This window comes from Sorex araneus, chromosome 7 (assembly GCF_027595985.1).
Source record: "Sorex araneus isolate mSorAra2 chromosome 7, mSorAra2.pri, whole genome shotgun sequence".
NCBI lineage: Eukaryota > Metazoa > Chordata > Mammalia > Eulipotyphla > Soricidae > Sorex > Sorex araneus.
This window is the reverse complement of record NC_073308.1, coordinates 12687667-12712630: the sequence shown is the minus strand read 5'-3', so window position 1 is coordinate 12712630 and position 24964 is coordinate 12687667. Positions and strand designations below refer to the sequence as shown.

The window sequence follows — 24964 nt, the reverse complement described above, 5'->3', positions numbered from 1 at the left end:
GTTACAAAGCATAGCATAAACTGTCTTCCTGTGTCTATACAAAAAGGTCATTGCTAAACCATGCAAGTGACATAAGGGAAAGGGAAAAGCAATATAGGATTATTGGTGCTTGATGTAATTGGGTGTGCCTTTGAGGCACTTTTGTGGGAGTAACTCAATAAAACTAAGCTCTCTCTCTGGAGGAGCAAGGATAACCCAATGTTATGCAACAGTAATTTATTAAACCCTTAGTGATTTCAGAACATTTTTTCCAAAGGTAAGTAAAAGCTTTGGTAAAATAGGACAGTATAGGAGGTGTGAGTTTTAAAAGTCTTTCATGGACATTAAACTTTTAAATTCCATACATAATTCTCTTCTCTTTTAGTTTGGTGCTAGTTTGCCCTTCTGATCTTGAAAACATATATTTTAATCATAAAATTATTTTCAATCAAAATGCTTTTCTTTTGAAATATCCTTCCTGAAATTTTCTCTTCTACATTGTTCAATTTGGTCCTACATTTTAAACCACTTCTTGGAGTCTTTGGTAAAGATGTCTTTGTCCAAAATAGTTCTCTGTTCTGTGTTGCAATCACTTGAGTCAGATTGTAGGTTAAGAGATTTACCAATATTTCTAAGTCACATTGTGTGTATTTTAAGTCTTAAAATCCCAAACACCTCTCTAAATATGCAGAAAGGCAAGTGATGCTTTCTCTTACAGCGATAGTAAGGGGAAAAAATGCACTAATCTGGAAAACTCGTTGTTTCTATAAGTGAGGCATACTGCCTTCATCAGTTCATATGTGCTACCCATATCCTCAGTGACTTTTCACCACAAATATTTCCATCTAACCCACACCTCACCACATGATGTTTGCTTGTAGGCTCAGCTCCTGCTTCAGACAATAGGCTTGTCAGCAGGTGGGCTTCTTTTTTCGTTTTATGGTTTAAGGAGAGGGAACAGCTCCTATCTGGGATATGATGTTACATAGGAATATAAATTGTTGAGGCAAATTAAAACTATTTCCAAAACTTCTGCTCAGATAGAGCATGTACTCAGTCATCTCATATTCCCTTGCCTAAAGCATGACACTTAAACTAGCCAAATTAAAGCTAAAGTTATAATACAGCAGGTAGGGCTCTTGCCCGGCATGCAGCCACTCCAGGCTCATTCTCCAGCACCCCATATGGTCCATGGCCAGGAGTGATCCATGCACACAAAGCCAAAAGTAAGCCCTGAACACTGCCAGGTGTGGCAACCTCCCCCTGCGGAAAAGTCAAAGTCGGGCAAAAGAGATTTTACTGAGATTAAGGTGCTTACCTTGCATGCCACTCTCTCTAGTACTCAACTTGATCCTTAACACTGCATATGGTCTTCCAAAATCTGCCAGAAGTTATCTCTGAGCACAGAGCCCCGAGTGAACCATGAGCTCTGCCAAGTGTGGCCCCCAATAATGAAAGACCAAGAAGCCAAAGTCAATATAATAAGTACATGTTATTCCCTACACAACTAAATAAAAAGTCAAACACTCTAATCAAATGTATCACATCTGTCATCTTATTTAACACCAACTCTTGGGTGGAACAGCAGCACAGTGAGTAGGATGCTCGCCTTGAATGCAATCAACTGGGTTGGATCTCCAGCATCCCATCGGGTCCTCTGAGCACCAATAATAGTAATTCCTGAGTGCAGAGGTCGGAGTAACCTCTGAGCATTACCAGGTGTGGTCCAAAACCCAATGAGAATAAAATGCCTTTTAAAGAAATTTTAAAAACACTATCTCCTTAAATATTTCTTGGAAATGGTATGATGTGTGATTTTAGTTTAAATACTATAGACATTTATTTGAGATAAATACATCATTTTTCTATCTTTTAATTGAAGAATCTGTCATGCCTCCACCACCACCATCATGGAAAAACTAAAAATATTACTCTTGAGACCAAAATTCTTTCTAAATTTCTTTACAATATTCAGATGTGATGGATGATTTTGTCAAGGTATATATGAGAAATGGCACATGTCAGAATTTCTTTTATTTTCAAAGAAAATACATATTACCTACAAATTCTCGTGAGACTAGAGTGTTTCTGAAACTTGAGAAGACCACCCAAACACATAGATCCCAAGCAGCTGAATGCTCCCACACCCCACAATCACCACCATGTCCCAGCCCAACTCCACTGCCTTAGGGTCAAGCCTTACCCAGAAATTAATCTGCTAAAAAGTTCAGGTATGTGGGTTTTGTGACTGAAATCTCCAGGCTTTCTTGGAATTGGAAGGGCTACCCTCTCCCACCTCCATCTCCCTGTACTCCTGGAATTCTCGGCAGTCATACACACCTGCCCAGAAGCTGATACCCAGTTAAAAATTTAATTCCAGCTATATCAACCCATTAAAAATTCCAGATTTCATAGAGCAACATCTCAAACTCTACGACACTGAGTTGTAGACTTAATCTGTAGTAGCACACCAGACTGGATGGGATGTCACACAGAATGCTATGATATATAAACACAGAAGGCTTAACCTACAACAGCATTTTAGTAATCTCTTATACAAACACTAAATGGCTCCATGGTGAGATACAACAATTTTCACTAATTTTCTTTTAAGGATACATTTTTTATCATCCTGCTAGTAAATTATTGTTAAAAAGCAATATCAAATAAATTATGGAGGGCTTTCTATGGGGACAAGCTTAAGGGTTGGGAAAATTTGAGACAACGGTGGTTGAAAGTGTAATGATGGTGGGATGGGTGTTGTACTATTGAATACCCGGAACAAATCATCATGAGCCACTTTGTAAACCACAGTATTTATATAAAGTGTAAGGAGAAATTTTACATATATATGCATTAGCTATTCCATGCAAACTACAAAATATATTACCACAGAATTGAAAAAAAATACTGAATTCAAGAGCATAGCAAGAATGTCAAGCACCACAATCCAGTGAGATTTATTCCAGGGATGCAAGGTTGGTTCAAAGATATGTAAATAATTCACATGATATCACTAAAAGGAAAGATATAACCATATGGTCATATAAATCATTGCAGAGAAAGCAATGGATCTGACATCCAGTTATGATAAATATCCTCAAAAATAGAAACCTTCCTTAATATAGTAAAGACTATCTATAACAAGCCTACAGTCAATATTTACAATTACATATGATTACAAATCTTATTTACAGTTATCTCATATTTAACAATGATTTCTATTTGCAGATGACAATATGATATGTAGAAGACTCAAAAGAGTTCACAGAAGAATTCTAGAAACAGTAAACCAATATAGCAAAGTGGCTGGCTACAAAGTCAATAAGCAAAATGGGTCACATCCTCATATACAAATAGATAAAATCAGAAGAGAAAACAAAGAGTATCCCATTCAAAATAGTGTCCATGAAAATCAAGCACCCAGGAATCAACTTGTCAAGAATGTGGAAGATCTGTTTCATAAAAACTTCAAAACACTTAAAAAACAGAATACCTTAGAAAATGAAAAATATTTTATGCTTTGGGATTGGAAAAAACAATATTATCGAAAGCATCATCTTACCTAAACTACATATAGACTTAATTTAAGCCCTATCCAAATTCAGACAGCATTCTTCAAGGATCTAGAAAGTCCATAATAAACTTTGTATGGATTCATAAAAGACCCTGAATAGCCAAAAGCCTACTGAAAAATAAGAAACTGTGGGATATCTCATTACCTAAATTTCAACTATATGATAAAGTCATAGTGATCAGAAAAGCATGGTATTGCAATGAGGAAAGAATCCTCTGACCAACGGGCCAAAATAAAATATCTAAGAACAAATGCCCACATACTTGGTCAGCTAACTTCTGACATAGGAGTTGAAAGCTTGAAATTAAGTAAAGACAGCCTTTTCAGCAAATGATGCTGACAAAACTGAAAAGTATCTCACAACTTACACAAAAGTCAATTCAAAGTGGATCAAATACCTTGAGTCAGGCCAGAATCTATTAAATCCATTGATGAGAATATAGGTAGAGAAATGAATCTCAGAAGAGAGCCACAAGCTGCAGAGATGTCTCCAGATACCATGCAAGGCGGAGCCGCATTTCTGGACACCTGGAAGGTGGCAGATGACCCCAGCGTCAACCCTAATAGAAGTCTGGCAGCCCAAAACTTCCAGAACTGCTGTGCTCAAGGCCTAAGCTCCAAGCTCTGGATGAGCCCCTCACGCAGGAGAATGAACATGCTGAAAAACTCAGGTATGTGGCTTTTGTGACCAAATTCTTCAACTGTCATGGAGTTGGGAATCGACAACCTCCCCCCCATTTCCCTGTCTTCTTGGGTATAAAAAACTAAATACGCCGAGGAGCGCGTGTTTACGGGCTCTCCGGGAGGCTCTGTCTCACCACCCGCGTTCGGTGCTCTGGACCCACTGTGTATGGGCTAGATCGGGACAGCTGTTGGCCAAAGACCGGCGAGGGAAGAACGAGGACCAAGCTGGTTGCTGATTAGTTACCGTTTATTCAATCTTTCGTCTCACCCACTCTTTCTCCTCGTTGCTCCATCCCGCTCTCTCCATTCTCCTGCTTCACTCTGCATCCCCTATCTCTGGATTCTGCTGCTGGATTCTCCCTCTTCCCTGGTCTCTCCCCTACTCGTCTCTCTCTACCTTGCCCTCTATGCTACATAGTCAGGTAGCAAGATCAACGTAAGAAAACCCTTCCTGAGGGCCAGCAGGCAAAATACCTCTTAAGGTTTTCCTCCTTTCCTTAGTCCAAGAACTCATTAACATCTTAACACTAGTTATTTTTGTATGGACATAACAAGAGATACATCGAGGCTTGCAAGGCAGCTCTCCTGGCCACATCTTGCCACAGACTCAGACTACAGCACTCAGGCCAGATCAATCTTTCCTAACCCTAGCAGGGTCTGAATCTAGTTATTACTTTTTGGATCATGACAGCATTTGTCCATGACCACGTTCTTAACTTAAAGTTAAGCATTAGGCGTTTTGGCCAGGCCCATCTCGATGCCAGGTAGCACACAACTCACTGCTTGTCCTCGGTACCTCTTGTCCCTCATTGGGACCCTGCCTTTGGGGATGCTAGGAAGTAAGGGCAACTGAGCTTAGGTCGAGAGAACAGATGCCCAGGAGGAAAATATCATGTAGAGTCAAATGACTCCCAAGTTACAAAAGCATAGCATTTGCAAAGTCTTCCTGTGTCCATACAGAAGGACATGGCTCTGAATAAACTATGCAAAGGACGGAAGGAGAAGAGAAAAGCAATATATACAAGTCAACAGAACACTAAAAAAGAAGCTACAAATAAGTGCAGAGGAATGGGAGCACTGTGATGGGAGTAACCCAATAAACCTAAACCACCTGAGGCTATGTTATCCTACACTGGGAGCCTGCCAGTCACCGCAACGAACTGCCTCTAGTGCTATGTAAGCTCACTATTGGCCATGATCCAGAGATTCACAAATAAATCTCTAAAGAGAGCAACAAGCTGCAGTGATGCTTCTGGACTCCAAAGTCATCTCCAATTGTGTCACCCTATTTAAAAGTTTAGAATCACTGGAGTGTGCAGCAACATTCATAGCGGCATGAGAGTTCATATCTATTCCAATGATGTACCAAGAAAAGCAGACCACAATTGATAGGGTTAAGGTAGAAGTCAATCTCTTGTTATCAAAAAATGAATAAAAATAAATATTAGCACACACAAGGCTCGCCATGTAACAACATGTTAATAATCTCTTAAATAAGGACTTGGTGGGTCCTGGTTGTGGGGATTTTGGCTGCCGGGGCTGGGTCCCTTGATGTGGGGAGGGCTCTTACCCACCCCCCTCTTGGTCACCTCGAGTGAAAACAGCATGGTGCAGAGTCTGGTGGCATGGTCATGGGGGCCTCATGTTAGGCTCCCTTTCAGGAGAAATAGCCTTGTGATCTGGACGGTAGCTGATCTCCACATTCCCTTTTACAAAATTCTATTCTGAATGTTAATTTTATTTTATTATGTTGTTATTATTTCCCCCTTTTTATTAATTCATCATGAGATACAGTTAGAAAGATTTCATGTTTGAGCTGCAGTCCTACAATCATCAAACACTCATCCCTTCACCAGTGCACATTTTCACCATCAAAATCCCCAGTATTGCCGCCCCCTTACCCTCGTTCCAACCCATCCCCTGCCTGTGTTGAGCTATTTAGCTGAGCCAAGGTGGTTTGTGGCTGTATCTCCCACATACCTAACTTTTGACCATTTAATTTCTTGGTAAATTTGATCTCAGTTTGTTGGGGTCTGGCCAAAGGCACAGCAGCAATTTTGGGGGGTATCAGGAAAACTGAAGGCACCATCAGGCTGCTGATGCACTAGCCCCACAGGTATAGGTTGACCTGGTGGTGGCACCATACCCCCTTGATTAATTTTGAATCCATTGCTCATAACAAGCAACATAAAATAAATACTTTAGGACATGCTTTGGGGGCAGACTTCGGTGGTGGTGAGAAAATTCAAAATAATGGTGGTGGGAGGTGTAATGGTGGTGGGTTTGGTGTTGGAATATTGAACATCATAAATTATTTGAACAACTTTTAAAAATAAAATACCATTTGAGAAGAAGGAAAAAAGTTTAAAAAGAAAATAGAGGCAGTATGGATCGAAGGTGCCATTAATAATACAGTGGCACTGGCAAAGGCAACAGAATCAAAACTGGGGCGAAAAAATGAAGAGAAACTTTCCCAAAAAAGAGATATGAATGGCCAAAAGGCACATGAAAAAGTGCTCTACATCACTAATAATCGGGGACATGCAGATCACAACAACCATGAAATATCACCTCACACCACAGAGATTGGCACACATCCAAAAAAACAAAAACAACCGCTATTTGAGAGGATGTGGGGAGAAAGGGACCCTTCTACACTGCTGGTGGGAATGCTGACTGGTTCAGCCCTTTTGGAAAACAATACGGACACTTCTCAAAAAATTAGAAATTGAGCTCCCATTTGGCATAGCAATACCACTACTGGAAATATAACCCGGAGAAGCAAAAAAGTATAGTCAAATTGACATCTGCACTTCTATGTTCAACACAGCACTGTTTACAATAGCCAGAATCTGGAAAAAACCCAAGTGCCTGAGAACAGATGACTGGTTAAAGAAACTCTGCTACATCTATACAATGGAATACTATGCAGCTGTTAGACAAAATGAAGCCATGAACTTTGCATATAATTGGATCAACGTGGAAAGTATCATGCTAAGTGAAATGAGCCAGAAAGAGAGAGACAGACATAGAAAGATTGCACTCATCTGTGGAATATAAAATAACAGAGTAGGAGACTAATATCCCAGAATAGTAGAAATAAGTAACAGGAGGTTGGCTCCATGGCTTAGAAGCTGGCCTGACATGCTGGGGTAAAAGGCAGCTCAGATAGAGAAGGGAACACTAAGTAAAATGTGGTTGGAGACCACTCGCGGGAAGGGAGATGCATGCTGAAAGTAGATTAGAGACTGAACACAATGGCCACTCAATACCCCTATTGCAAACCACAACACCCATTTGGAAAGAGAGAACAAAAGGGAATACCCTGCCACAGAGACAGGGTGGAGTGGAGGGCAGATGGGATTGGGTGGTGGGAGAGATACTGGGTTTATTGGTAGTGGAGAATGGGCACTGGTGGAGGGATGTATTTGCAAACATTGTATGAGGGAAAAACAAGCTTGAAAGTGTGTAAATCTGTATCTGTAATCTCATGGTGACTCACTAATTAAAAAATAAAAATAAATAAATAAATAAACGAATAAATAAATAAACCCTAGAAACTGGCCCTCAACATGATCCAGAAATTTCACCACTTGGCATCTCTTCAGAGGACCCCAAAACACAATGGAGAAAATATATTTGTGTCTCTATGTTTCCTTAAGGCACTGTCCAAAATGGCCAAAATCTGGAAACCCAGGTGTTTAAGAATAGATGACTTGATAAGCAAATTATTGTGCATATACACAATGGAATATTACTCAGCCATAATAAAGAATAAGACATGAAAAAAAAAAGAGACAGTGACCAAAATACAGAAAAAGTCCAACACAAAAGTAGTTGGAACTTCAACACCAATTTATCTGCTATGACAGATCAAATCAGCAAGGAAGTACTGGCTCTGAAGGAAGAAATCGAAGAGAGAGGGCTAATTGTTGTGTACAGGGCTTTTCATCTCCCCCAAACCGAAGACACATTCTTTCCCAGTGAACACGGGATTTTCCAAAATAGGCCCTGTGCTGGGTCACAAAATATACCTCAATAGAATCAGGAAGATAAAAATTGTATCAACCATCTTTTTTTGGTCCATGATGCTCTGAGACAGAAGTTCATCACACACAGAAACCAAGAATCAAGTCAAACACCTGGAAATTAAATAGCTCAATGTTGAACAACTAGTGGATTAAAGATAACATCAAGAAAATTATCAAAAGATTCCTAGAAACAGATGAGAATGAAGGCATGAGCTACCGGAATGTGTGAGACACAGCTAAAACAGTACTAAGGGGAAATTTTATAGTTCTTCAAACATTTGTCAGGAAGGAAGAAAGGACCCACATAAATAACTGGACTTCACAGCTTAAAACATTAGAAAACAACCAGCAAAAGAAGCCCAAACCAGGCAGGAGGAAATAAATAATAAAACTTAGAGCAGAAATTAACGACATGGAACCCCCCCCCCAAGAAAAATCCAAAAGATCAATTAAACCAAGTTCTGGTTCTTTGAGAAAATAAACAAGATTGATATACCACTAGCAAGACTTACAAAGAAAGAGAGAAACCTAATAAATCGAATCAGAAAAGAAAAGAGGGACATCAAAACAGAAATCAAAGAAGTTCAAAAGATCGTCAGAGATTACTTTGAAAGTCTGCATGCCATGAAACAAGAGAACCTAGAAGAAATTAATAGACATCTGGAATCCTATAACCTCCCAAGGCAGAACCAAGAAGACCTGGGATACGTGATCTATCACTATCGAGGAAATTGAAAGAGTAATCAAAAGTCTTCCAAAACCAAAGCACAGGTCCAGACGGATTCACTAGTGAATTCTTTCAAACATTTAAAGAGGACTTATGGTCAGTCTTTTTTAAGATTTTCCAGGAAAATGAAGAAACATCAACACTTCCAAACAGTTTCTATGAGGCATATATCACCGCAATAGCAAAATCAGATAGAGATAGCACCGAAAAAACAAAAATTACAGACTTCTACCCCTGAAGAAAACAGATATGGAAATTTCCTCAACAAAATATTAGCAAATAGAATCCAACGACTCATCACAAAGATCGGACACCATGACTAAGTGGGATTCATCCTGGCTATGCAAGTATACTTTAGCATTCACAAACCAATCCACATAATCCATCACATCAATAAAAGAAAAGAAAAATATATAATCATATAAATAGATGCAGAGAAAGCATTTGACAAGATCTAGTACCCATTTATGATGAAAACTCACAGGTAAGTGGGAATTGAAAGAACTTTCCTCATTATAGTCAAATCCATCTACCATAAGTCCACAGCAAGCATTATTCTTAATGGAGAATAACTAAGAGGCTTCCCTCTGAGATCAGGGACAAGTATGCCCACTCCTGCCACTTTATTAAATATAGTAATGAAATTACTTGCCATAGCAGTTAGCAAGAAATATATATTAAGGGCATCCAGAGAGTCTCTTGCCTGCATGCCTGGCTGTCTTCCCCGGGGTCTCCTTGGAGGGGATGGGCTCCAGCTTCTCTCTCCACCCCGAGCAGAGCTCTCGGTGACTGAAGACCTCCGGAGCTTCGCCACAGCCATGCTCAAGGCCCCTCTCCACACATTTGGATGAGCCTCACCCATGAAGGAACCGGCAGAGGAACTCAAGTGTGTGGGACGCGGGGCTGAGACCTCCCAGGCTGCTCGGATCTGGACTGGGCCCCCTCCGCCCAGATTTTCCATCTTCCAGTAACTAGGCGGTCACACTCAGGGACTGCCCCCAGCGCCGTGAAATCCTGTCAAAGGCCAGCATCCAAAGACTTAAAAGCCAGCTTCCGGAAGTGCACAGCCGCTTTGCAGCCACGCAATATCTTTTTTTTTTTCCTTTTAATTTTTTATTAGTGAATCACCATGAGGTACAGTTGCAAACTTATGAACTTTCATGTTTGCATTTCAGTCATACAGTGATAGTTTACCCATCCCTCTATCAGTGCCCATTCTCCTCCTCCAATGTTCCCAGTATCCCTCCCACTACCCCCACGCAATCCCCCACAACCCTACCCTGCCTCTGCGGCAGGGTATTCCCTTTTGTTCTCTCTCCTTTGGGGTGCTGTATCTTGCAATAGACAGCCACGCAATATCTTATAGCCTACTTCTCCCTCTGGGAGAACCTGGAAAACTTTGGGAGTTTCATACCCACATGGGAGAGCCTGGCAAGGTCCCCATGGTGTATTAATATGCCAAAACCAGTAACAAGCTCTGTCTTATTCCTCTGACCCTGAAACAGCCTCCATTATGGCATTGTTGGAAGGATGAGAGAGAGAGGCTTCTAAAATCTCAGGGCTTGGACGATGGAGATGTTACTGAGACTGCTCCAGAAGTTTGACGATCAATGGGATGATGATGATAATGATGATGATGATGATGATGATGATGATGATGATGATGATGATGATGATGATGGGCATCCAGATAGGAAAGGAAGAAATTGAACTCTCTCTATTTGCAGATGACATGATACTATAATTTAGAAAACCCTAAAGTACCTACCAAGAAGCTCCTAGAAACAACAAAGTTGTATAGTAGTCACAGGCTATAAAATCAATACCCAAAAGTCCATAGCTTTTCTATATGCAAATAATGAGAGAGAAGAAAGTGATTTGAAATAAACAATCCCATTTACAATCAGGCCTCAGAAAACCAAGTACCTGGAATCAGCTTAGCTAAGGAGGTAAAGGGCCTGTACAAGGAAAAACTACAAAACACTGCTTCAAGAAATAAAAGAGGACATGAGGAAATGGAAACACATCCCCTGCTCATGGATTAGAGTAGGATAATTAACTTTGTGAAATGGCAATACTCCCCAAAGCATTATATAGATTCAAAGTGATCCTTATAAAGATATCCATGACATTCTTCAAAGAAAGCTATCAAACACTCCTGAAATTCATATGAAAAATGAGCCCCCACGAATAGCTAAGGCAATTCTTGGGAAAAAAACAGATGGAATGCATCACCTTCCCAAACTTCAAATTGTAATAATTAAAACAGCTTGGTATAGGATAAAAGACAGATCCACAGGCCAATGGAATAGGGTTGAATATTCTTACACCCTCAAATATATGATCATCTAATCTTTGATTAGGGAGCAAGAAATATATAATGGAGCAAGGACCTCTTTAACAAATGCTGCTGGCAAAACTGGACAGCTACATGCAAAAATAACAGTCCCAGACTTCTACCTAACACCATGCGCAAAAGTCAGATCAAAATGGATTAAATACCTCAACATCAGACCAAATCCATAAGGCACATTGAAAAAAAGATCAGCAGAACCCTCCACAACATTGAAGCTAAAGGTATCTTCAACGATGAAACACCACTGACCAAGCAAGTGGAAGCAGAGATAAACAAATGGGACTATATTAAACTAAGAAGCTTCTGCACCTCGAAAGAAACAGTGACCACGATACAAAGATAGCCTATGGGATGGGATAGGATATTTACCCAATACCCTTCTGATAAGGGGTCCATATCAAGGATATCCAAGGCACTGGTTGAAGTCTGCAAGAAGAAAACATCCATTCCCATCAGAATATGGGTAATAAAATTAACAGAAACATTCTCAAAGAAGAAATTCAATGACCAAAAGGCACATGAAAAAAATTCTCTTTATCGCTAATAATCATGGAAATGCAGATCAAAAGAAGAATGAGATATCATCTCACACCACAGAGACTGGCATATACTCAAAAGAACTAAAGCACCCGGTGTTGGTGTGGATATTGGGAGAAAGGGGCTCTCCTTCACTGCTGGTGGGAATGCCAAGTTGTCCAGCTGTCAGGCTCCTGGCCAGTAGAAACCCCGGCAAACTGGAGTATGATCTTCCAGCCACCGGACTTACTTCCTATAGGAGAGGGAGTGGGAAGGGGAGTAGCCTTTGCCCTCCCCTCTGCACACCGCAGCCACCGCACCACCACCACTGAGAAAGAAACACGCAGAGCGGGGAGAGTTGGAGGTCAAGCAACTCTCATTTTATTAGTTCCCACACAGGGTTTTTATAAGAAAATTCAGGGTAGCTTAGACACTTATCAATGCTTGTCATATATGTTTTACTGGGCCCTTTACAGATGTTAGCTCATGATTTATGTTTCCCACTTCTCGGGGCTGGGCTCGCTAGCTCAGACAAGTGGTGACTTTCAAGTTTCATCCCATTATCCTCTCAACCAGGGAGCCTTTCTGGGTGGAGTGTTGACACAGGGCCTTAGGGCCCTGTTTGAAGAGAACCTGCTTTTGCTTCTAAGGGCAGGGATTTGGCCAGGATCTCAGGCTGGCTGCTGAGACCCCAACATCCAGCCTTCCTGGAAAACAACATGGACATTTCTCAAAAAAAAACAGAAGCTGAACTTTCATTTGACCCAGCAATACCACTTCTGGGAATATACTTTGGGGTACCAAAAATACACAGGATAAACACCATCTGCACTGCTATGTTGATTGCAGCACTATTCACAATAGCCACAATCTAGAAACAACCTGAGTGCCCTAGAACAGACAAATAGATAAAGAAATCATGGCAAATCTAAACAATGGAATACTATGCAGTTGTCAGGAGATTTGCTTATAAATGAATGGACATGGAGAGTATTATGCTGGGTTAAATGAGTCAGAAGGAAAGAGACATATATAGAATGTCTCATTCATCTGTGAGATATATATATATATATGTATATATACACATATATAATTGAAGAAGAATATCCATGGCCAGGGAAAACAGGGGTTAGGAGGACTGGTCAAATTTTGGAACTAACCAGAAATGGGGGTGGGGTGGGGTGAGGACAGGAAAGATAGATAAGAGACAGCTATGATAATAATAGCTGGAAATGATTGTGTTGGACAAGATCTGAGTGTTAATAGTAGGAAATGGATATTATTGATAACCTTTCAGTATCAGTATTGCAAATCTGTAGCACTTTACTTTAGCACTGTCATCCCATTGTTCATCGGGCATCAGTAACGTCTGCATTGTGGGACTTGTTGTTATTGTTTTTGGCATTTCGAATATGCCATGGGGAGCTTGCCAGACTCTGCCATGCAAGCAGGATAGTGGGGAGGGGAGTTATGGGAGGGAAGGTGGGGACACTGGTGCTGGCAAACATACACTGGTGGAGGGATGGGTGTTGGAATACTGTATGACTGAAATCCAATCATGAATGGTTTTGTAATGCTCTAAAGAAATACATTTTTTAAAAAGATATCAAGTGTTTAATATCCCACTATGCTAAAGTGCAAGTATGTGAGAAGTGGAAATATAAAATATTAAGAGACTACCCAGTAATTTAGATGTTGAGAAAGCAGGGTCTCTCTGAAACACTGATGTGTTTATTGCCTCTTACAAACGACTTGGCTGCCTCATCTTGATTTACACATTTTATCTGCCAACTCTCCTCACAGTTTGCATTCATGACTCATTCTCAATCTCCGTTTTCTTGCTATAAATAGCTAGCCTTAAAAGAGGCCTTCCCTGACCACCTAGTGAAAAATTGATATTTCCATTTTCAGCGGACCCTCTTTTTTTTGGTGGAGAGGGATATGCTTGTGATATTTAGTTTTCTTTATCTTAGTTATCCTCTTGCTTTCAAAGTTTGGTTTTTATTTTTTAATTTTATTAAAGAATTGTGATTTACAATGTTTTAGACATACAATGAGTTTTAGATATACGATGTTGTTGCACCTATCCTATCCCTCTGTCAACTTTCTACTACCTGTGTCCCCAAGTTCCCTCCCACTCTCTTCTCACCCCCCTTCTCCCCAGTCTGCCACCTTCATTAATGCTATTAATAAAATATTGTATGCAAATAATTTCTACACCACACCCATCACAAGTGTGCCCTCTCCCCTCCCTCGCAAACCCTGCCCCAACTCAGTTGAGTGGCTTAGTTGTCCCATTTTATTGCTTTTGAGCATTTGTTGCTACTTTGCTGTGAATCTTAAGTCCAACCAATAAGATCATTCTATATCTATCCCTTTTTTTCTGCCTATTTCAATCAGTATGATATTCTGTAGTTGATCCATGTTGCTGCAAATTGCACAATTTCCTTTTCTCTTAGAGCTGCACCATAATCTGTTGTGTTTATATACTACAACTTCTTGATCCATTCATCTGTAGTTGAACATTTGGGTTGTTTCCATATCATGACTATTTTACTAAGTGTGGCAGTGAACATAGATGTGCATATATGATTTCAAATTAATGTGTTTTGCATTTGGGAATAAATGCAAAGTTGTATTTATTTCTGGGTCATATGGGAATTCTCTTCCTAATTTTTGGATAGATCTCCATATTTTGGAAAGAAATGTTTCAGAAAGAAATAAAGGGTGAAGCAGATGACCTTCCCATCAACATTGGATGAGGATTCCTTTCTCACCACAACCCCACCAACACTGACTCTTTCTAGACTTTTAGATATGCCTTGGCAAGCACATTTTAAAGTTTGATTTCTGTAGCTTGTATCTTATGTTTTCAGTGTTGTTGATTCTATGGTTTGATTATATAGCTATCTTACTCCCATACATTACTGATTTACCTAAGGCACTTGGCCCCTGCTCCCTCATTACTTCCCTGCCTCACTTTTCTTACTTCCCTTTTTGATTTCTTCTGTCTCTGTCTCTTTTCTCTCTGTATTCAAGTTCAAGTTAAGATCAAGGGTGATCTAGGCTCACACCATTAAAACACTGTATTTCCCTGCCGACTTATTAAAGATAAGTGAGGTGATCTTTTGTTTACCTGTATTTTTTCTGACTTATCTCACTTAACACATCTTCCAGTTCTACATAGGTTGCAGTATATTGCATGATTTCATTGTTTCTTGCAGCTGCATAGTATTCCATTGTGTTTGTATAACACATCTTCATAATCCATTCATATTTCATTGAACACCTAGGTTGATTTCATATCTAGTTGTTGTGCTAAGGGCTGCAATGATGAATTATGAAGCATATCAGTAGTATACTATATATTCTGGTGGTAGGCTCAACCCTCACCAGAGAAGTAGGGCTCCCTCGGTAGCTTATGTGAAATGGGGAAGAAAATGGTAGCAGTCTTGTGAAGAAATCCTACTGCTTCCCTTCCTACCACCTCAGTCACCCCAGGGAAGGACCTGGGAAAATCTTGGACTGATGAAAGTCTTAATAAAACCCTGCATTGAACAGACTGTCATGTTTTATCAGCCCTATAAACCTGTGCCTGAAGTCCATTTGCTCTACATCAAATGGGAGATGATTCCTGCTGCCTGATTTCTCCAGAACCATGAACTCAGCTTGGAGTGAAGAATTGCTCTTTGTGAGAAGGAAAAGTCAGTCCTAAGCCTTACCCAGGCTTCTCAGGTTTGTCTCTTCCCTCACAGAAAAGACTTTCAGGAGATGAATAGTGAAGGAAAACAAGTTAATTGGAGAAATCAAGGGAAGGAAATACAAGTGGATACACATGTTTAAGAGAGAGAACACAGGGTTTTCCAGAATGGGGAGAGTCAGTGAATATCCCAAGCAGGGATGTGTAGATCATTTTCTCATTCTTAAGAAATAAAGTTTAAAATATGAAAGTACGTATTTTGGGGGGAGGGTGGGGGCACACCCAGCAGTGTGCTCTTGGGTGACTCTTGGCTCAGCCCTCAGGAATCACTCCCGGTGGTGCTCTGAGAGTCATATTGTATGACAAAGTTCTCCAACCCAGGTGGGCTATGTGCATGACATCTACCCTACCCATTGCCCTAATGCTTCAGTGCCTGAAAGTCCATATCTTAAGAGGAGAGGTGGGGTAGCACACACATGCACCTTTGTCTTGTATATTTACTTTATATATGGATCTCCCAAACTGCACGGCCCCACCCAGTCCTTAAGTTCCTTTGGTAGATTGATTGCCATGATGAGAACCTGAAGCAGTTGATGGTCCTCATTATATAGGCTTCTCCGCAGCAGTTGAGCCTCTTTCTCACGGGGGATCCAGACAGCTCTCTGTACAGGAAGACTCTTGCTCCTCAGAATTCTGCATCTTAATGGTTTTCCAGAGGACTCTGTGTGTGTGTGTGTGTGTGTGTGTGTGTGTGTGCATGCGTATGTGTGTGTCTGTGTGTGTGTGAGAGCCTTTAGGTTATTTTGGGCTTCAGACGATTTTTCCCAACATACAAGCCAGGACTCCTGTATTTCCTGACTACAATAAAGAAATAGTTAATTTCCATAGGAGATGATGGATACTAACTAAAGTTTTGGTCTTCATTTCTCAATATACACATATGTCAACATATTATGCTGCATACCTGAAACTTATATGGGGATGTATGTCAATTGTATCTTGACAAAACTGAAAAGAATTACAATTAAAATAATTAGAAGTTAAAAACAAAACAACATCAGTAGTAAAACAAAGTACTTCAAACAGTGCTTTCCAACCCCCCCTTTTTTTTTCAATTTTTAAAAATATTGAATGGAATTCACACTATGTGGGAGTTGACACACTTTGTAGAGCAACTGGTTGCTGGGTACTCTGAGGTTGAATTGTTCTCCAGACAGCTGACTTCCGTTGATGGTTAATCCAATTGAAAGCTCTTCCTAAATCATCACCTGAGACTAAAATTATTATCTCCATAGACATAAGGCTCCTCAGATTAAAAAACTCTGGAAAGTTAAAAAAAGGGGGTGTGGGGGAACGTTTCCCATTATTAACAGAACTGTAGTTCTGAGACAGGTCGGGAAAGGATAGTGAGTTTATTAGAATCTCAGCGCTGAGGATTCCGAGTCAAAGTGAAAGAGACTTGGAGCCCTGTTTGCTGAGAGGGTCTTTTATTCTCTATTAGTGGATTGCAATACGCATACATCCTTATCGGTGAAGCAGTGATACAGAGGGTATAAGCAAAGGAAAGACAATCAACACATCTAAGCACTTGGTGTGGCTTTTATGTGCCCAAAAGGAAAACAGGCCAAGTCAGTATATCCTGCCCAGAGCCTTCCTGTGCTGCCTTCTGTGCATTCCCGCAAATCTGGTGGGCCCTTAACCCTGTTGATTGGGATCATAGAAAGGGAAAACTTCCCTCCCTTCTCTTGTAAACATTGGGGGTCAGTTTCATTTTCTGAGCTCTCACTACAGTTTCTTAGTCCCTGTTCCATAAGGTTTCTTCATTCCCATTACAATTCCATAATACTTATTACATACAGTTTCTTAGCTGTCATTACAAAGCCATTCAATTGCTCACACTGCTGTGCTACTTTTGGTGTGATTTTTCACTCTTGTATCTGAATCTGCCTGAAACACATTCCCTGAGGCCTTTCAAGGGCTAAGAAAGAAATGCCTAGAAAATGCTCCTGAGCCAGGAAGCCTCTAGGATACTAGAGCACTAAAGTACTAAAGCAATCTTGAATCAAGTATCATAGGCAAGAATCAACAGGCATCCAAATCAGTTTTTCTTCTAGGGGCCTGGAGCGGTATTTGCTTTGCACATGGCTGACCTGGGTTCAATCCTCTGCACCCCACATGCTTTCCCTATATGATCCCAGGAGTGATTGCTGAGTACAGAGCCAGGAGTAAGTCCTGATCACTGCAGGTGGGGCTCAAAAACAAAAAAGCAAACAAAACAAATGAATTTTCTTCTCCAGTTTCCTATCGTTTGAGGGAGGACGTATTTGAAGTACTGTGTTAGAATCTACTAAATTAATTCCCAGAACATAGCAATCATTTTGCCCCACGACTCTTGTGACAACCTTTACAAATTGTGAGTGTTTTTTAAGGGGCAGGATAGTTTAAAATACCAGTGTCCATGCACAAAATACTGAGTTAAATTTGCCACCACCTCCCCCTTCCCCTCCCCAGCACTGTTCTGGTGGTTCCCAGCACTACCAAGTGAAGTAGTAGTTGAACTGTCAGGCTGCTCCACCAGCCAAATACTTCTGGCTCCTGGACGCTAACATATTGGGAACACTGCATAAATGACAAAACCGAAGGGGGTTGTTTGTGCTAAAGCCTACCAGTACTTAAAATGGAATATCAGTTTCAACCCTTCCCCTAAAATGCAGTTCTGACTTTACTACATGAGAGAGGGACTCTCCTTTGCCCTTCTTTTGTCCTCAACTTTGGCTTGTCTTCCTGGATGACTGACTGTGTTTATCACCCTGTGGGAATAGAAGTTGTGAACTACTCTCCCATTTTCCAGTTTTCAAGCTGCACCGTGGATGCCAGGTTATAGACCTGCTTGTTTCAAGGACATCAGGAATGTTGCTTCCAAATCCCTCCTTCCTTATCCTCCCTCCTCTGCATTTTTGGTCCCTTCTATCACCTTCCTTTGTTTATCCTTTCTTATGTTGCTGCTGGGCCCCCCTTGTGATTTATGTGAAGAGGGAGGAGAGAGGCAGCAGCCTCCAGAAGGGAATCTGTTGTTTTCTCTCTATCCATCTCTGCCACCCTGGGAATGGCTGGGAGAAATCGAAGACTAATTAGAGATAAGTTAGACATAATCTAGAACTAATCTAGATAGAGTCTGCTGTGAGCTTTGCTCCTTGCAGGAAAGAGGTCAGAACTGAAACTTACCAGGCCTTTGAGGTTTTTGTCTTCCCCCACAGAAAAGAATTTTGGGAAGAGACCAGCAGTGAAGTATAACAGATTTTATTTGGAAATTTTGAGGAAGTGGGGGGTGGAGAGGGGGAGAGGCGGGGGCGTTGGGTGGGGGTGGAGAATAACATGCTCCAGAGAACAAAGGCTTGTCAAGAGAAAAGAAGCCCCAGTACACATCCCGGTGGCATTAGATATGAAAGTCTAAAAATACACATCTCAGTAAGGGTGATACGGGTGACACAAAGACCTAAAATCCTCACCTCCGAGCTCTTAATAAACTCTTTCCCTGAATTCTATTCATCTCCTCTCCTCTCATTGACTCTCAACTGGACCTTTAAAATGTGATGGAATTGAACTCAGGTCAGCAAGCGCAAGACTAGCTGAATTATCTTTAATTTAATAATTAAATATCTTTAATTAAATTAAAGATAATATTAAATTATCTTTAATAGCCTTCCTTGCTAATTTTTATTTATTTTATTTGAAGATTTTTGACATTTTGGATTCAATGTTATTAAATGAATTTCAGATTCAATGTTATTTAAATTAATTTCATCTATTTCTTTTGACCTTTGTAATGTGATTACTAGAACATTTTGAATCACCTCTATAGGTATTGGTCCATATTTATTAGAGAGTCTTGCTCTAATCCCAACTATTGGGTTCTTCAATTTAAATTTTCTTATTTGCTTTGTCTTTTGAATACCTTTAATCGCTTCTTGCCATTGAACAGATATGTTGTGTATTGAGATACTTGTGACTTTCAATAGCTAGTTCCCAGACAAGTATTCAGAATTTCTCTATGTTAGACAGAGCCACTTTTTCAAATGTAGAAGTACTGCTATTTATTCAGCCATTGATTAAGCTTACTGAATTGGGCATGAACTCCACGTTACTTTTTTAAAAAAATATTTTAAAATTGAATATCCATGAGCTAGACCATTGCAAAGCTGTTCATAATTGGGTTCCAGCCATACAATGATCCAGCACCCATTCCTCCGCCAGTATACATTTCCCACCACCAATCTTCCCTGTCTCCTTGCCACCATCTCCCAAACTCCACCCACCCACCCCCAGCCTCCCTCTATGGAAGGCACTTTCCTTTTTGCTCTCTCTCTCTCATTTACCTTTTGTGCATTATGATTTGCAATACAGGTGCTAAGAGGTCCTGGTGTTTGTTTGGGCATTTGGTATTTTTATCTGGACAGTAAAGCTGGAGTAGTTTTTCAGTTGAGTGGCTGCTTTGGAGTGTGGATGTGACTGCCGAAGCTTTGGGAAATACAGGAAGGTGAGGGGAGGTAGCCCAGCCCAACCCCAAGAAAGGCTGAAGATTTCAGTCACAAGACCTGCATACCCCAATTTTCAGCAGATTATATCTCAGTGAGGTTTGTCCTGAGGCAGTGGACTCAGGCTGGGGATATGGTGGTGATTTTGGATTGTGGAAGCAAGCAGCTGCCAGGGACTCTGCTTGGGCAGGCCCCTGGCCAACCTGCCCCCATTCTACTTACCCCAGCCTTTTCAACCATGTGAAACAGATTAACTACAAATTTTGATCTCCTTTGAAACTTCTTTATGGGTCTCTGGAATAAGGCCAATAAATGAGCTTGTATAGCTGAGCTGGAGGTTGTTTGTGGGCATGGCTCCCACATACCTAACTTTCGGTCTTTTAATTTCTTGATAAACTTGTTCCCAAGTTGTTGGATCCAGCCAAAGGCACAGTGGCAATTTGGGGGTATCAAACAAGCCTGAAGGCACCATCAGGCTGCTGGTGCGCTCATCCCACAGGTACAGGTTGACCTGCTGGCAGCACCATATCCCCAGACAGAGCCACTTTTAAAAAATATATCAAGCCTAAATGCCAAACTCCTTAGCTTTAAAGGAGATTCCATTTGACATAGAGCAAAGCAAATGTTCTAATTTATTCTATTGTTTGTCAATTGCAAATCCAAAAACTGTTGTTGCAAGTACTGAAAGAAACTGTGCCTTCATATGCAATGGGGAATCTTATGTTCCATTTGCAGTGAGTTGTCAGTGTACTGGGGTGGGCAGTCACTGACCTGCCCTCAAGGACCTGAGGGTTCCCTTAGTGCATTCCGGGTCAAATCACTGTCCCTACCAGCTGCTTGAGATAGAGGAATGAAGTAACAGAGGCCACCGGGCTGGTGTCATTCAGTGGCTCTGTATTCAAGGCTCATAGCATTAGTTAGAGAGAAGTCATGAAGGATTGAGTGTAGCATTTACATATAGGCTGGGTGGAACATTATCATATAACAATGAATAGATGTAAAGCCCTTCCTTCCAGGGAAGTTCTTCTAGGAGATACTCTAGGATAAAATCTCATATAAAAGTGCCCATCACTCTAGATTCCTGCTAGGAGATCAAAGGGTGTGTTTCGTTCTTGTTTTCTTAGCCAGTATCCATTTAAACAGTCATTTTAAATTTACTTCTTAATAATATTTCTCGTCATTTTGTACAAATACAGTAAGAGCTGTAGTAAGGTTAAAGGGTGGCTTTTCCATGAGATACCTTGCTTTATAACCCAGAATACAGTTGGAAGGCCAGGTTAGCCTTTCCTAACCTCAGCAGGGTCCTTATTCAGTTACTTCTTTTTGGGTCATGACAGTTTGTTCCATGACTGTGCTTTTAACTTATTATACTTTTTATGGTGCTTAGCTCATCCTTTTTGATGCCAGGGTAGCTAACCACTTGCCCTGGGTGAATCCAAATTCCTCACTCGGATTCCCCTTTTGGAGAGTTAGGAACTAACAGGAACTGAGGCTTAAGTCAAATAATTATGTAGGATGCCCAGGAGTAAATATTATTCGGAGTCAATTAACCTTCATTTTAGCTAAGCATTGCATCAACTGTCTTCCTGTGGCTATACAAAAGGGCCACTGCTCTAAAATAAAATATTCAAAGTACATTAAGGAAAACAAAAAGCAACATATCACTTACATATACAGAATCCAGAGTCCTTAGAAGACTTTGACTTTAAAAGTTACAGTGTCTGATTTGGAGATATACATGATTAAGAAACAGGGGAAGAAGAGCACAAAGGTGTGGTCAAACATAAAGACAGAGTATTGGAAATGCCTGATGGAATTTGGTGTGCCTGAGAAGCACTGTGGTGGGAGTTACTCAATAAACCTAAACTCCCTGCAGAGGGAGAAAGGACAGACCAATGTCACTTCTTAAAATAACTAGAGCTATAAACTGACAGTGAGGAAAATAAATCATTTAATTTACTTACTGCAAATTCTAAATGGGATTGGACCACCATCTCCTTCGTGCAAAATTCTACTTCACAGAGTGGGGAGAAAGGAATGCAAAGTTTAAGTTTAAGAAGAGAACTCCCAGAATGACCACCAGCTGGGAGTTCTTTGGCACTATTGGGGCAACATTATTGGGAAGATGCCATCATTGATGACATCGATGAGGAATACAATCAACTAGTTCAGCACTTCCATGGCTACATGAGGAACGCTAAGAGTGGGAAAGCCACAAACAGATGCCTGTCTTCAAAACTCTCGAGCTCAGCAATCACAAGCTAATGTTCGAGCTCACAAAGCTATGCAGAGAAGCAATAAAGAAAGACCTCAAAGAGAGAAGAGCAGCAATGTTTGCTGATGAGGCAGAAGCTGGGAAAGGTGTTCGCAATGCTGGGCTGTCCTTCACCAACTACAAGTCCAAGATGACTGCCTTCTGGCGTACTGATGGATCTATCACATCTAACAGAAGGGCAATGGACAGGATTATTCATGACTTCTACTCAGATCTCTTCGACAGCCACATCCACCTGCCCAGAAATCAAATTCTGCAAGATGGATATGTCGTTCCCAATGTCCTCCCTTCTGAAATCTGACATGCCATTTCATTGGTAAAGACGCATACAGCACCCGGTCCAGACAAGGTCAGACTCAAACACCTGAAGAATTTACCACCAATACTCTTCAAAACACTGGCTCAGCAATTCACATGCTACCTGCCTGTATGCAAGGTTCAGTGCCAATGGAAAACCAGCAGGACTGTTCTGTTGTACAAGAAGAGAGACATCCAGGACATGGGCAACTATTGCCCAGTCTGCCTGTTGCCCGTCATCTACAAGTTGTTCACTTGAGACATTGTGAATAAGCAGAACATTGGATGAAGGACAACCATGTGAGCAAGCCAGGTTCTGAAAAAGAATTAAACATGGTCGACCATATCCACACAGTGACCAAGCTCATTGAAGTTTTGCAAAAGTTCAAGATGCCGCTCTGTATGACGTTCGTTGATTTAAAGAAGGCCTTCGATTCTGTTGAGCCTGAAGCAGTCATCAAAGCCTTAGCCAAACAGGGTGTTCAAACTCAGTACGTCAAGTTCTCCCGGAGCTGTATTACAGATTCACCACCAGGATCTTACCATTCTACATGGACGTGATCATTAGCGCAAAGAGAGGGTTTCAGCAGGGTGATACCATTTCACCGAAACTCTTCAGTGTCATCCTCGAGAACATCATGCGATGACTGGAATGGGAAGGAATGGGAGTGAAGTTAGATGATCAGCAACTACACCACCTCTGCTTCGTTGATATCATCGTTCCGATGACACCAAACATCAGCCAAGTGGCACAAATGCTGACTGACATCCACCTCGAGTGTGGAGAGGTTGGACTGCAGCTGAATCTCACCAAGACAATGTTCATGAAAACTGAACTAGTCTCTGATGTTCCATTTGCTCTCTGAATGCAGCAGCTATGTGTACCTGGGTTGAGAAATCAACATAAACAAAGACTTGGCACCAGAAGTGCGCAGGAGGAAGAGAGCAGCTTGGAATGTCTTCAAGAGCATTGAAGAACTTGTTAAGAGGACGAAGAACCTCCAGCTCCTGGCACTGTTTTCAACTTGATCATTCTTCCTGCACTAACATATGCCTCAGAGACCTGGGCCCTATGAAAATAGGTCAAGTACGCTATTTGGGTATCCCAAAGAGGAATGGAAAGAGCTATGCTTGGAGTATCACGTTTCACTCAAGTGAGGGAAGGAATCTGGAGTTCTGACCTCCATTGAGGATCAAGAATAGGAGACACTGGGGGGCTGGAGTGATAGCACAGCGGGTACGGCGTTTGCCTTGCATACGACCGTCCCGGGTTCGATTCCCAGCATCCCATATGGTCCCCTGAGCACTTCCAGGGATAATTCCTAAGTGCAGAGCCAGGAGTGACCCCTGTGCATGGCTGGATGTGACCCAAAAAGCAAAAAAAAAAAAAGAATAGGAGATACTGTCTAGTTTGCCAAGGTGTAGAAAATCAGATGGGCCTGACACGTAGTGCGATTTAGAGATGAACTCTGCACTAGAGCTGTTCCCGACTGGATTCCAAGGGATGTCAAAACACTGCCTACCTACGAGATGGTCAGACTTCTTCCTCAAAGCCCTGAACCAACTGTTTGAGGCTCTTCATGTTCCTGGAGTGAGTAGACACCATTGGAGTACAGTAGCACATGACAGAGACAAATGGAGACATTACTGGCGCTCTCTCATTCAAATCGAAGATGAATGGGATAACAAGGGATACAAGTGATTTCTTTTAGAGGACACAGCAGGTAGTACTCAGGGTTGACATCCTGACTCTAGATTAAGTTGTAGAGATCAGTAACAACTATGCCTACATAAGCAAATCATGAGCTGAGTACATAATGTTTTCCTACTTATTTTGTCTTATATTATTGAAAAAAATCTGCATTTAATTCCACATATGGAAAATAGTTCTGCATTTGAATTTTTATCCATATAGATTTTTGTTACGTTTTAAAATGTAATAAACTAAAGCCTTTTACTAACAGTTAAATTAGAAGAAACGCTTGTATATAGAGCCTGGCCACAACCTGCCATTTCTCTTCTGTATCCTGGCTCCTAGTTTGTGGTAAGCATATTGAGACTAAAATTATTGGTTAAATGTGTTTTTGCAGTTATAGATACAATTTTCTTTCTTGAGCAAATGGAGTTGAACTTGACTTGAGCTTGGCTCAACTCCTAGGTACTTTTGGTTACACGGCACATTACAAGGTGTGCTTTGGCAAACTATTGCAGCTTGCTTTCAGTTTTTGGAACTGAGACTAGTTCCATAAAGAGCAAACAGTGTAGCCTTGTTGTTTTTGTTTGTTTT

At 41.0% G+C, this 24964-nt stretch overlaps 1 pseudogene; it reads left to right on the top strand.

The window, feature by feature from the left end:
* The first annotated feature begins 22879 nt into the window (after positions 1-22879).
* Positions 22880-23738, top strand: LOC129406487 (uncharacterized; annotated as a pseudogene).
* Positions 23739-24964: the final 1226 nt, after the last annotated feature.